General features: G+C 35.1%; 1 protein-coding gene across 2 annotated transcripts in view; it reads left to right on the forward strand.

Moving 5' to 3' along the window:
* The window catches only part of HS3ST5 (heparan sulfate-glucosamine 3-sulfotransferase 5), a 192,238-nt gene that overhangs the window by 48,940 nt on the left and 129,658 nt on the right, over positions 1 to 13,640 (forward strand). The window lies entirely within an intron of this gene.

Here is a 13,640-nt window from a genome sequence, read left to right on the forward strand (position 1 = left end):
GTAGTATGATTAACAGAGCATGCCATACTTGCTCAGCTCTCAGTAATTGTTAGGTTTTGAGACATGGTGATGCCCCAGTTTTCTGCCTCACCCACAACAGATTAATCACTTGCAGATTAAAACTAACTAAATAAATAAAGTCCAGTAGTCCAGTTAAAATATTAGGTTATAAACTGGCAAATGGGTGACATTTAATAAGCTGCAATATGCAGGAGGTCAGACTTGATGATCAAATGTTCTTTCTGGCATTAAATTGCCCGAAACCAATGACACATGAGGAAGCAGTGATGGTAAAGTGAGTTAGACATACTTTGCATAAAACAATGCTGAAGTCCCATATATTGTCCAGAGTCCCTCAGTTCAAGAAGAGGAAATACAGGCTACTTAAAACATATGTGAGAATTAAAAAGTGTAATTTTTCATTCAAGTTCCATAGAATTAAACTGCAGCATACTTTATGCGAGCACAATTAAAGTTAAAATATAACTCTTAATCTAGGAATGTTTTTAACAGTCCAGAAATCTTAATTATACCAGTTCCCCTCAGCTACATTTGCTCAACCAAATGCTTAGCATGTTTTTGGCTGTACAACTCAATTTTACATTAATGACAATGTGGAGACATAAATGCCCTATAATTATAGGGCACTGTAATATTAATATTGTAAAAAGCCAAGATGCCACTAATAGAAAGAATTTTGGCAGTCTACATTAGCTGGGAAAAAGCCTAATTTTATCTGAACCTGCTGACTGTCTGTAAGATCAGCCTTCAAAGTAATTCTAAGTCAATGTCTCCCAGTTGTGACTGAAAGCAAATGTGTGAAAATGTAGTAATCATACAACCTGTTCAAAACAAGGACAACTTCTTGTGAATTGCAAAACTGAAGATAATGCATAGAAATCAGGGATCAGATAAGTAGATTTTTAGCAAGTCCTGTGTGTATATTGCTGTCATTTTTATTATATGCTCAATTGAAAATAAACTTTTTTGCTTTATAGAGACATCCAACTATTTTGAGCTGCAAAATGAATAAATTACTCAACATTAAATTGTTTTTGAAGCTGCAGGCAGTTTTTAATCTACCTCTCTACTATATAAAGTTCATGTTGTTCAATGAATTCAAGGAAGGCACAAGGGAAAACTCAAATAGTTAAGAGGCTAAAGAAGATCGTTCTTCCTCATGGGTACTACTACTCAGCTGTATGAAGGACAGAAATTAACTTGTAAGATAAGTTCAAGGGTATCCTCATTCTCTGAGCCTCAGCAAGCCTAGCTTGTTTTATCCCATAATGGGGAACTGTCATTGTGCTAGCAGTGTAACTGCTGCCAGACACTATGCACTTGGCAGGGGAGCCTCACTTGAACTTCTCAAAGTTGCAAGACAGTCTCCCTTGATTAAATCAGCTTGATTTGGGGGCTACTTAATTCCTCAGGTATGCCAGTCAAAAATTTCTGTAGATCTTCTAGTAACATCCAGTCACTTAGTTTCCGGTTAAGATTTTGACAGCACCACTTTGCAGGGTGGCCACTGCACACAATGTATTCCTACAATGAATTCCTGTTATCATGTCCTAAAATAACTTCAAAGCTCTATGTTGCTAGATGGCTTTGCTCTCTACTGAAAATACTGAATTTTAGAGTGAAGGTGGTTAATAATGGACTCCATGAGGACCACTGAATATTGGAAATGTGTTTCTTCAAATGGAGGAGAGGGACTTATCAGCACATAGTAGCAGTCTCTTCCTAAATTCTGTTCTGAAGTGTCATTTGTCTTATCAATAAAGTCTGAACAGGAGACTAGAAATATATACATCTTAGTTATTACACTTGTACATAAACACAAGCTCAGACATTTACACGTACAGTCGTATTATACAGAAACACACACACAACTATACACACACAAATTGCCCTTACACAGAAGACTGATATTCCAGGAAATGCCAAAATTACAGTGTTTGTGACATCTCAATTTCATTCCTTGGGGTGTTATCAGGATACAAGGACACACAGTCACAGCCTGTTTTCCATGCACTCTTCCAGTGCACAGAAGAACATCTATATGCAGCTGTATACTGTAGTTCTTTGTCCTCACGGTTTGGTATGTCTTTACCCACTATTAACTGTGTACTAGCTATGCTTATTCTGAATATTGTGATGTGTTTTTCCTTGCATTTATCTCTCCTCCAGTGTCCATTACTGAGTGATTCACAAATACCGGTGCTTCTTTTTTATAGAGTCCTGTGAGAACTGAGTATTAGTTCCCTTTTACAGTTTGGTAAATGATAGATATGGAAATTAAAATTAAAAGTGTCCACTGATTCTGGAAGTCAAGTTTGAAATGTTGAAAGACTAGGTCTTTTGCAATATTATACAAAGTTTAAGTCATCAGTCTTCTCCTCTGTATCTTCCATAGTCATTTGTATAGCAGGTCTGTAGCTAAACCAGACCAGGCTCCTATTAAAAAAAGAAAGCAGAAATAAAATGTAAAGATAATATGTTGCATCCTTCAAAAGTTTATTTTGTAGCATGAGATGGATACTTGAGAATACTGCAGCAGGGCAGGCACACTCCAGATTCCCTTCCAAATGTTTCTTACTTGAGGAAATGGTTCTATAGACCAGATAGTGAGTACTGCAGTGCTATACAACTGATAGAGAAGGTGAGTCGTTATCATCAGTATGGATCGACATTACAGGAGAAAAAAGCACAGATTGCCAGGTGATTTCACAGATACTTTGACAGTCATTTCAGGCTCTTCCCCTGACTTCTTGATGTTATTCCCTGGACTATTTGAGTTTCTTGCCTCTCATCCAATTTGTTAGTCTCTGTTATCTTGATTTATATTCATGTCCCATCATACTGTGAAATGTCTTTCCAGCCATCTCCAGCAGCATTTTCCCTGACTGCTTGCCTTTTAACCACCGCTTCACCCACCCAGTCTCTGTTTTTCTTGTCATAGTTTGCCTTTGATAGAAAACGTTAGAAAACTTTGCATTTCTTGTGACTGAAGCAAAGTTCAGACTATCACCTGATTAGTAGCTGTAGAGTTCGTGAGTATGCAGAAGACATAAAAATAATCAATCTCTCCATAGACTCTTTTTAAATGTAGGTTTGGCACAAATTATAATATGCTGTTGCTTTTAGAAATGCTGTATGCATGAGAGAAGGCAGGGGCAATGATCCTGCCCCACTATCATTTATTCTTTTTTTCTTTTTTTTTTTCTTTTTCTTTTTTTTTTTTTTTTCTTTTGCCTTGGCATCTAATGCCTCAAGAGGATTATCCAGGTTTTTTGGACTTTTTGTGCTTCTGTTAGGCTTTCGATCCTTCAGTCTCTAACATTGTACAAACCGCTTCGGTAAACAAGAATATGATACTGCAAATGGAGCCTGCATTTTTGGGTAAGATTTAAACAATGTAAAAAATGGAGCACAAGGAGTCATACACAGATCTAAAATATGGAGAGTGTTGGTTTTTTTAATCACCTATATTCTCAATAATATCCAACTGCTTTTTGTGCTGATATTCTTAATATCTAAAATAGTATGAAATTGCATCCATTATTCAAATGCAAGCCCAAATTTTATAACTAACTAGTTTAGCATTCATGTATGACTCTTAAATATCTAGCACTCCTGAAACTGTGACATAACAATTCAAAGGAGCCTCAAGTAACCAGATCTGTTTCACTTGCAAAATAAGTTCTTTTTAAAAAAAAAAAAAAAATTAAAAAAAATTAAAAAAATTGATGATGTAAGGAATTGGTCTCTAGAAAAATGAATTAATGGCAACAGGATTAACCTTTTTAAAAAGACACTCTCCTGTGCATCATAAACTCCTATATGAGAGCTGTGAAATGTAGAGTGTATGTCCAAATTAGTTCTAACCTCTTCTGGTGAAACACTAAAGTGGCTAACACTGTCCTACTCTATTTTGAGTATTTCAAGTATATGTGGGACTCTCCAAAGTAGCTTGAATTTTCAAGAACTGCCTGTCTCCCCTTGGACCCTGAAATTCAGCTGCAAGCCACCTGAAATGAATACCAAATATCACATTTAACAGTTGCAATGTGGTCAACTCTATAAAGCTGTCTTTTTCACAGTGTATGAAAATTATCTCTAATTACAATAGGTTTCTACAGTTTAACACTACTGACATTGGCATAAGCCAAGTACATGTAAATGTGAATATTCAAGTTTAAAATGTTTTGCTTCAAGATGAAGTAGGTATTGCTTTGTGGCTTTATTATCCCTTTGCTAAAAGAAATCTTCATGGAGATACAGGACCAATAAAATAGTACACCACTGAGGCACATTTTTGCTACTTCAGACAAAACTGCATGAATAAAGTTTTTTTAAAAAATGGAAATTATATAGGAAATATAGCAATAGCAAATATGGACAATATTTCAGAACACTCTACCAACTGGTAGAAAATAAGGGTATAACATCCTAACTCCTAAGTTCAGAAAAGCTATACACATCCTGACAGGCTTATGTTTAATCTTTTCTTAGAATTCTTCAGCAAGGAAGACTTTGCAACATCCCTAAGCAGTCTAATCTGCTGCCTGTCTATAGTGTTCACAAGTTTAAACTAATGCCTGAATTAAGCCTTAGTTTCTTCATGCTCCTGTTCTGTCAGGAGCCTATCACATGTAAAATGTGTCCTCCCCTTCCCCATGAGTGGCAATGTATTCCTTCCTCCCTTTGAGCCCTGATGGTTATTTATGCCAACTCAGCATTTTTTTCTCCTGACTGTAAATCAGATTAGTGAAATGGCATGTTTTTATTTAAAGGCAAGACCTTTATTTATTTATTTATTCATTCATTTTAGCACTTAGTTTCTCAGGTCCAGTTTAGCACACAGCCATGTGAAGAGCTGAATCAACATCACTCAGAGGAGAGAAATCTCCAAGGGGAAACTGGAATCAGTGGCTAAAAGTAGAGAAGGTGACTAGCACTTGGGCTATTATAAATGGCATGGTTACTGTTAATCCACCATCTGCAGGTCCCTCATTACAAAATTAGCACCTTACTTGTTTCTGTGTTCCCAGTGGATTCCTGATTAGAAGTTAAATTTCAAATAGAAAGTAAAAAGGATGAAGCGACATGATGGATGAAAGATGGCAGAAATATGATGGAACTGAACCAGTGTCATCACATAGATGTCATGAAAGATGTAGTTCCCAAACTGTCTACCTGCTCTGGTTTTCCTCTTTCTTGCCCCATCCTGAGCTGCTCCCTACCCCTTTTCCTTTTTATCTTGCTCCTTCCCCTGTACGAGCTCTGGCACACCTCCAAACTTATAGTAGTTTTAGTCAGCTCACTAATATGGTAGAAATGCACTCACACTTTTTCCTCAGTCTGAGCCATAAGGGGAGCATGAATGGGAAGCTGTGCTGTCGCTCTGTGCAGCTGCCCCATCAGAGAGGTCTTGAACTTTCTTAGATCATAAGTAACAGCAAGGTATTATTCATTCCTTGTACTAAATAAGGCTGCAAAAGGCCCTATAGATAAGACAGCATCACTGGCACATGCCTTTTGCAAGCAAAACCCAAAGACTTGTAATGCTCTAACTGCTGAGGTTGAAGCCACGCTTCATTCTCATTTGTGTGACTTGGCTTCAAGTAAACTCAGCCAGTTAATAAGTACTCACACTGGAAAAAAGGACTAGAGAAAGTTTCATTATTTTAATCAATAGAATTAACTGAATTTTCTTTAAATCAAACAGAAGCACGGTAACTGCAAAACAAGCCAATAAAAAAACAGAATCCCACAAACAAATAAATGAAGAAAAACAACCCAGAATAAAAGAGGAAACATAAGGGATGCACAGAAGCAAAATACTGGGCAAATATTTGCCTTGTATCTTTCCCTGAAGGCAGTAAGTGACTTGAGTTTGAGTCCAAGTCTCTCCCTGAGATGAGGGTCAGCATGTTCCAGCAGTCCACTTAGAGTCTTGGGAGGTGGTTGGCCTCCATCATACTGCTAGACCTGTTCAGCTATGAGGGAGATGGCAGAAGTCATTGGGGAAGGACAAGTACCAAGAATAAATCCTCACTCTGTAGTGTAATAAGGGTATCCTACTGTAAGGATGCCTTAACAAGGTAGATCTGGATGCTGATGCTGGCATTTTTATACAGAATCGTAGAATGGTTTGGGTTGGAATAATGAAATGGAAATATATTGCAGAGACCAATACCTGAAATCCTCCTTTCACCTGAATTCAAGTTTTTATTATAAACATTGGTGCTCTTTTCTCCACTTTTCATCTACAGTTTTAATTCTTATATTCCTAAATATCTGAAAGTCTAATCTTTGTCCTAGTGTTTAGGCTACTTAATTTTAGTCATAATGAATGCATATACAGGAAGATACATATAAATTCATATCAGATATAATCTTAAATGAATTATTAACAAAGTGCTCTTTTTTCTTATCATTTGTTTCATGTTGCTGGCAATCTCAACAGCTAAAGTTAGGATCGTTATTTATATGGTTGTTATTTCAAATTTACCCTCAAGTCTGATTTGCTTGGGAGAAGTAGATTGTACATATGGAAAGCAATAGCTAGTCTTAGTCACTGATTTACTATTTCTCTCCTTTGAAGTTTTTGCTAAAATTAGATTGGTTAGCTCATCCTACACAGTTACTGCCTTCTCTAAAACTAATTATGCATACAGTAAGATTTTTTAAAAGTCTAACTTGTTGAAATATAGAGGATGTAGATTTTTTTGCTGAACCAACAAAAAGGGATTTGTATTTACATTGTATATTTCTCTGGCGATGTTGCAGAGTGTAATAAGAGAAAAAAAAGTTTCAAGTCCAGATACACATTCTTATAGTATTATTACTAGGAGGTTCTATACTTCAATGAAAATATTGCTTCCATAGTAAAGAGTTGCTCATTTAGCATTCCCCTGTCAGCTTATAGCTTTCAGAATCCAAGTCCAGTTCTGCTTAGGGTTCTTATTATAACTAAATTTGAAGAGTGAATTTTACCACTAAAACTTGTTCACAAAGTTATTATTTGTTCCATTGACTTAATTACTTTTAAATATCCTAAAATACTAATCAAAGGAAGATCATTCCTACTAAAAATGCTCTCATTTATATTTTTATTTATAACAACTACCCACAAGTTTCCAAAACATGTCCTTCAGTACAAGTATACACCCCTGTCATTTCTTCAAACTACCCTTCCTGGTATATTTGTAGAGAAACTGTAGCAGAGTAGTAACAAGGACTCCTTCCTAGTTGCTAGTATAGAACTGTTGAAAAAAAATGCAGAAACAGATGGTAGTCATTGTGATTGCTTGCTAATAAAAGTGGATTCCTACTTGACCTGTGCAACCAAAGAAATTTAGCATAATGTTTCAAATCTAGCATGTTATACCATAAAACACCTATCATGTGACAATATGAACTTATTTAAATATTGAATGGATATACAACACCTATATCCTAGTAGGTAAGCAGGGTTTCTGAGGGCTGACTCAGTATCAGTATATAAAGGGTAGTTTAAAGCATCTTTTCTTTATTTTGCTGTCTTATGTGATTAGGTTCTTCTTAATACAGGTCCAGCTTTGCATAAAGTTCAGGGTGAAAAGTGCAGTTTGCAGAGTGTGTTTAAAATCATCCTTTAATGATGTTTTCATAATTGTATCTGGAAGGAATATTTGAATCTTCCCTTCCAAGTCTAATCAATTGCTAATTCTTCCGAGCCTATGAAGAGAACAATAGCAAAGTATTTGTCATCTTACGTCCCCAGCATGATATACAGCAGTTATTGTTTTTGGCGCAGTGAACACTTTTTAAAGTTTATTTATGCAGTGTTTAACACATCATTCTAAACTGCTTTTTGAATGTCAATTAGATAGAAGCTGAAAATGTAATAGCAATAGCTAACTACAGGAGTGGATTTGTCTTACGTCAACTTGTTGATGTCGTACAAATATATAAAAGGGAGAAGAGAAGGAAGGTTAAAAGGAAGTGTGACTCACAATTACCTACTGGATTTTAGTAATAAATAAGGGTAAACTGGAAACCTGCACCACCACAGAGAGGCTTCAGTAATTTATGCAATCAGGAAAACTGTCAAGAAATGTGCCATTTATCTTTTTTAACAGAAGTTGATCCTTGCTGCTTTAAAGTGAAAGCTAGATTCTGAATAAAAAACTGGAACAAAAAGTAAAGGAGTAGATAAATTTTGAACATTGGAAAACGATTGAAAGCTGGGCAAAATATGTGTAGATTTAATTTGTAGTCCATTTTAACCTCATATGTCTTGCATTCACTGCAGCAGAGACAAGTTGCTACTTACAGCGGAGATCATTTTATTATATATACCCTGAAGAGGTCTGCAACAAGACTCAGCTATGCTGTCTGAAGGAAGAAGGCCTTTCTGAGATTAAGAGTTCCTTTGTAAGATGTTCTTGCTCTTTTTCCTCTGTATTTAGATCAGGGAAATGGTCCTTTGCTGGTGCCAATCGCTGTACTGCACATAGTTCTTTTGGTAGGCAGAGCACAGGCTCCTACAAGTAGAAATGTGGACATAAACTTAGAAATTACGCTGTAAATTGTCAGAAACTCTCTCTACTAGCTGAATTTTCAAAATGCCTTAAGGTATATCCCCATATAGAATAAGTAGCAATTTTTAAGGGCAGAGAATTTTGTTTGAATCAAATGCAAGTTTGATTTACTTATTCAAATTGTGTATTCTTGATCTTTATAATTATTTTCTAGTATAGCTGAAATTAAAAACCAAAACACCTCACAGCAGTCTGAGAGTGAAGAATACCTACAGGGGTATACAGAGAATCAAGAAACTTCAGATATTTTGCAGATAGAAGGAAGAAAGTGTATTCTCTGAATTAATAATTCTTACTCCAAAGACTCTCACAGTAACCTAATATTTAATTCTCTATTCTAGTTTCTCTTAAAAGTTTAAGGAACAGACCAAGCCTCACAGGTACACTATATCTAACATTGCAATTTTACTGTTGAACTGGATTCTGAACTCAGTATCTGTCCTTAAAACCAAGTTTAGAATTTAAAATTTTATCTATGCTTAATCAAAAAAAATGTCATCTTTGGGATGGCAATTATTGTTTCCATCTTGTTAAGTGATGGATAAACTACATTAAAATCACCAAAACTGTACAGCTATTTCTGGGAATCCTCATCATAATTTCTTATGACTATGCGGTACCTTTCAGTTTTAGAATGGGCATGTATTTTAGCATTTCAAACCATAAATACTAGGCCTAGAAACACTGATTTTATTTTATTTTTTAACTGATGATCTGATGACTAGTCAGTTGACTTTGGATCTTCTGATAAAACGCATTGTTGTGATTATCTCAGAGTTGAGAAGACTGTGAGAATGTCAACCAAAGACAGATGTAATCAAATGTAAAGGTCATAAAGGCCTGATGATATGACAGTGTCTGGAACATTTGTCTAGTGTGTAAACATATGAGTCCATTCTGACTATGGAGCAGGTTAAAATCAAACTATAGATTGTGCTTTTCTCTAAGTAATTGCATTTTGGTTATCTCATCTCAGAAATGAAATATTGAAGTGGGGCAGAAAACTAAAATATTTTCTAAGCAAAACTAAGTAATGGAAGCAACCTGTAAGGGAAAATGATGACTTCCCATGCAAGGAGACACAACAGTCTAGGACTGTAAAAGCTGATATGATAATTTAACTATATGTAGTGGATGATGTTCAAATTCCAAGTAGCCATCAGACTGGCTGCATTCTGGAGACAGGTGTGTGGCTACAAAATGATGCTACTAAGAGGGCTTCAGTTCGCTCTATCTGAGATGCATTTCTGTGAGCAGCAGGGCAGGGATTAAAAAATAGAAAAGAATATACTTATCAAGCTTGTGAAAAGTGTACAGGTAGAAAATTGACAGAACTGAGAAACGAAAGCCCAAAGGTAATGATAAGCAACATAAACCTGCACAAAACCACAAGAAATAGGAAAGAAAAACACAATAAGAGGGTCATATGAGGAACATGAAGGATGATAATAGATCAGTCTACTGAAAATCTAAGATGCTTAAAAATATACTAATGCAGAAAATTCAGGAATAAAGAACAAGACCTGGAAATCCCACTACAAGATGAAAATTTCATTTAATTGGTATGAGAGACATAATACTTACCCCTCTTAGTTCATATGGCATAAATTTTACAATAAAAGGTTACAGTCTTCCAAGGACAGCAGAACAAGGGAAATATTCTTTGTCTAGTTCATCCCAAATGCTTCCTTTTGACTTCAGACTTGGATTACTAGAAGACAATAGACTCAGAACAGATCAGGTGGATGAGACTTTCTGTATTTTTCATGAGTATGTGACAGAATTACCAAGTGGAAATTGGGGATTTTGACTGTGGATAGAAAAAACTGCAGGGATATGATATCCAGCATTTTCTAAGAAGGTGGTCATACAGAAGATTTGGGTACAAATTTCAAGAAAGCATTTAGAGGCAGACATTTCTCTGAACTGATTCCAGCCAACAGAAAGATATTCACTGATGTTGTGAAAGCTGAAGACAACTTGGATGAGAATGACACTGAACTGACAGAGTTCACAGCTTTTTGGAAGAGAGTCCAGGGAGCAGAACAGCAAAAAAAATAAGCAGGCAAATTCAGCAAACACTGAGACTTGAGCAGTAAGCTTAAGGGAAAAGGAGTTAAGCAGAACAGACAGTTCCTTTAAGAATCCATTTCAAAAGTAGTGGCTTTAATTTTTCCATTCTTACAGAAATATAAAAATGGGACAAATTTGGCTAAATTACAGGCTGTTGAATGACTTTCCAATAAGCAGAAAAGCTAAGGAAAGGGAAAACTAGGTTGGCTGATGATGAATAAAACTGTAGGAACAAAGCAAAAATCAGAGATATACAGTACACAGAGCTACACTAGAGGGACACCAAAGCCTCTGTCTCTCTAAGAAAAAAGAGCCATTAAGTACATTTGTAATAAGATTGACAAGTAATAGCTGATATTAAAAAGATGATTCTAGGAAGAAAAAAAAGTTTAATATTTTCATAAAAATATTGACTTTAATACATTGGATATCATTGACAAAGGTGAGTGTAGAAAAGAAAAAGAAAAAAAAAAGTCGTTTAGAATATTAAAATAGTGGCATATGATAGCTTATTAATGCTTATAAATTAGCCAACCATAAAGTCTTTAGGAACCAGTTGATGAAAAGCTGACATTATTCATAGCTTTGAGAACTTGTAGAAGACAGGTATGAAACTGGGAACCTGGAGGAATGATGGATGCCCCTCTGTAATGAGGGGGAAAAAAGGAGGAATTTATTAAAAATTATAAACCTGCCCGTTCACATTAAAATTCTAAATCTAAACCCCAAACCTAGCTATTTACAAATGTCAGGCCGATAACAGTAATAGTAGAAATCAGTACAGATTTGTGAAGAATATATTGTATTTAATTTTATTCTTACAGAATAACAGCGGAAAATGATTTAGTAAAGTCCATGACATGATCTCATATGATGTTTTTAAAAAATCAGACTTTTTCTTATAAAGCCATAATAAAGTTACATGAAATACAAGAGTACATCTGGATATTTCTATTTGTCTTTGGTTGCAAGATGAGAAGTAAATACTTTGCAAACAGAATGCCTAAAAAAAAAGGACTAATTTCCAAATTTATAAGTGAGATTCAAATAAATATAGTTAGCTAAAATTAATTTGTTAATAATTTGCCTGCTTGCAGAGATCTTCCAATTTAAGCTGAGGACAGAGGAAATGTACTTTTGCTTTATTGCTCATGCATGAATGTGTGTTCATATGAAGCTGCAGTGGATTGCATTCTTCCAAAACCTTTATTTTATTTCATCTAGTACTGTGTGGGAAAGAGTAATCTCAAATACTGAGATGGTTTATTTTTGAGAGAGCTGCTACATCACTTATCTTTCTTGGTACCAGAGATACCTGCTACCATTTAGAACTTGTCTAAAAGAATATAGCACCAAACTCAGGTGGCCTTTAATATGTTTCACAGGCAGACCACTCAATCTCTGTTTTTTGTGAATCAGATACATATCCCATTCCCCAGAGGTGAGATGCAAGTAAGTCTGCATTGGACCATGTAATTGACTTGTTGTTGATGCAGGCGAAGTCCAGCCGTGACAAGATCTTAAAAACCTTCTCCCCACTTTTTTTTCTATCATCTGCTCTCTAAGTCGTTACTCTAATATCTTTGTATCTTCGATAACATAAAGTGTAAGACAGAATAAATTGAGCTAAACTGTTGGTCACAGTAGAAAATGTTTTCACCATCTAAAAGATAACTTTTGTTAGGATAATTCACTGGAGGTCATTTTTTATTATTATTATTTTATTTGACTTTACCTTAACTTTAAGACCGCAATTCTCAGGAAAAAAAATCAACACCAACAGCATCCAAACAAAAACTGAATGCCTTGTCAATGTCTTTGTCAGTTGAATATGCATTAGCAAACTGTATTCACTCTGCCTCTAGTTGCTTACCAAACCCATAGCAAGCATTAATGAATCACAGTGACATGTGAAAGACAGATTGTTCTGTGTTGCACTTGGAAAGAATAAAATAAAAAAAAATGGGGCAGATAAATCCCACAAGAACATATCTGACTTTCCTGTTCACCCTGTTCACTTGTTACAACTTATTTAATTTGGTATATACAAATGAGATTTAAATTATATTAGCTATAAGCCTAAAGCAATAGGCATTTATTTTAATTTGCAAAAGGGTAAACCGTATTTTGCTGTCTGTTTAGTTTTCTGTTATCTAATTTTTTGGCAAATATTGACTAAAAAAGATTCTTTCTACTTCCATTCTTCTTCAACATACTTCTCTTCTGACAAGAATACAGATGAAAGAGTATTAATCTTTTAATCTTTTCTTCTAAGTCCAGTGTATGGTCAAAATCTAGTCTAGGACTCAGAGCATGCATTTCAGTTTTCTGGTTTTATCTGGAAAATGAATAGTGTATTTCTTTTGTAATTTTGCTTCTACACAAATAAGTCTCTTTTTGCAACTGTCAGTGTTATAGATTTATGTTCCCACAGAATTGATTTGAGTATGTTTTACTTTCTTTTTTTCAAAAAATCAATAAAATAGTTATGATCAAGGAGTCACTAATTGTGAAGAAAGCTGCATTTTTCTTTCAGTGAAAGACAGTAGAAACAATGGTGCATTGCAGAGATTGTAGGTTCCAGGTGATCTCTATGATTAATGCTCTCCATTCCAAGCAAGAATATGGTGGTTGTCATAATATTTAAACCATACTTTTTTAACAGGAAAAATATTTAAATGTTCAATGTGGTCCTAACACACCAGGTGCCATAAAGTTGCAATACAGTTGAATCATCCAAAAAGGAAATACAGTGTAGAAAACAAGAAAGCTTTAAAAAAGTTCTAAGAAAGACAAGAGAAGAGCAAAAGCCTCATGTTCTAAAACAATTTATTAAGTGGCTTAATTCTGTGAAATATTTGATTCAGGCAATCCTAATTTGAGTGATTTTGTTGCTATGAATTTTGTATTGCAGTGTACCAACAGAAGGGCAAGAATAATACTTGCAGCTTCCAGCACATGGATAAACCTCTAAAA

This window comes from Apus apus, chromosome 3 (genome assembly GCF_020740795.1).
Source record: "Apus apus isolate bApuApu2 chromosome 3, bApuApu2.pri.cur, whole genome shotgun sequence".
In the NCBI taxonomy this organism is placed as follows: Eukaryota; Metazoa; Chordata; class Aves; order Apodiformes; family Apodidae; genus Apus; species Apus apus.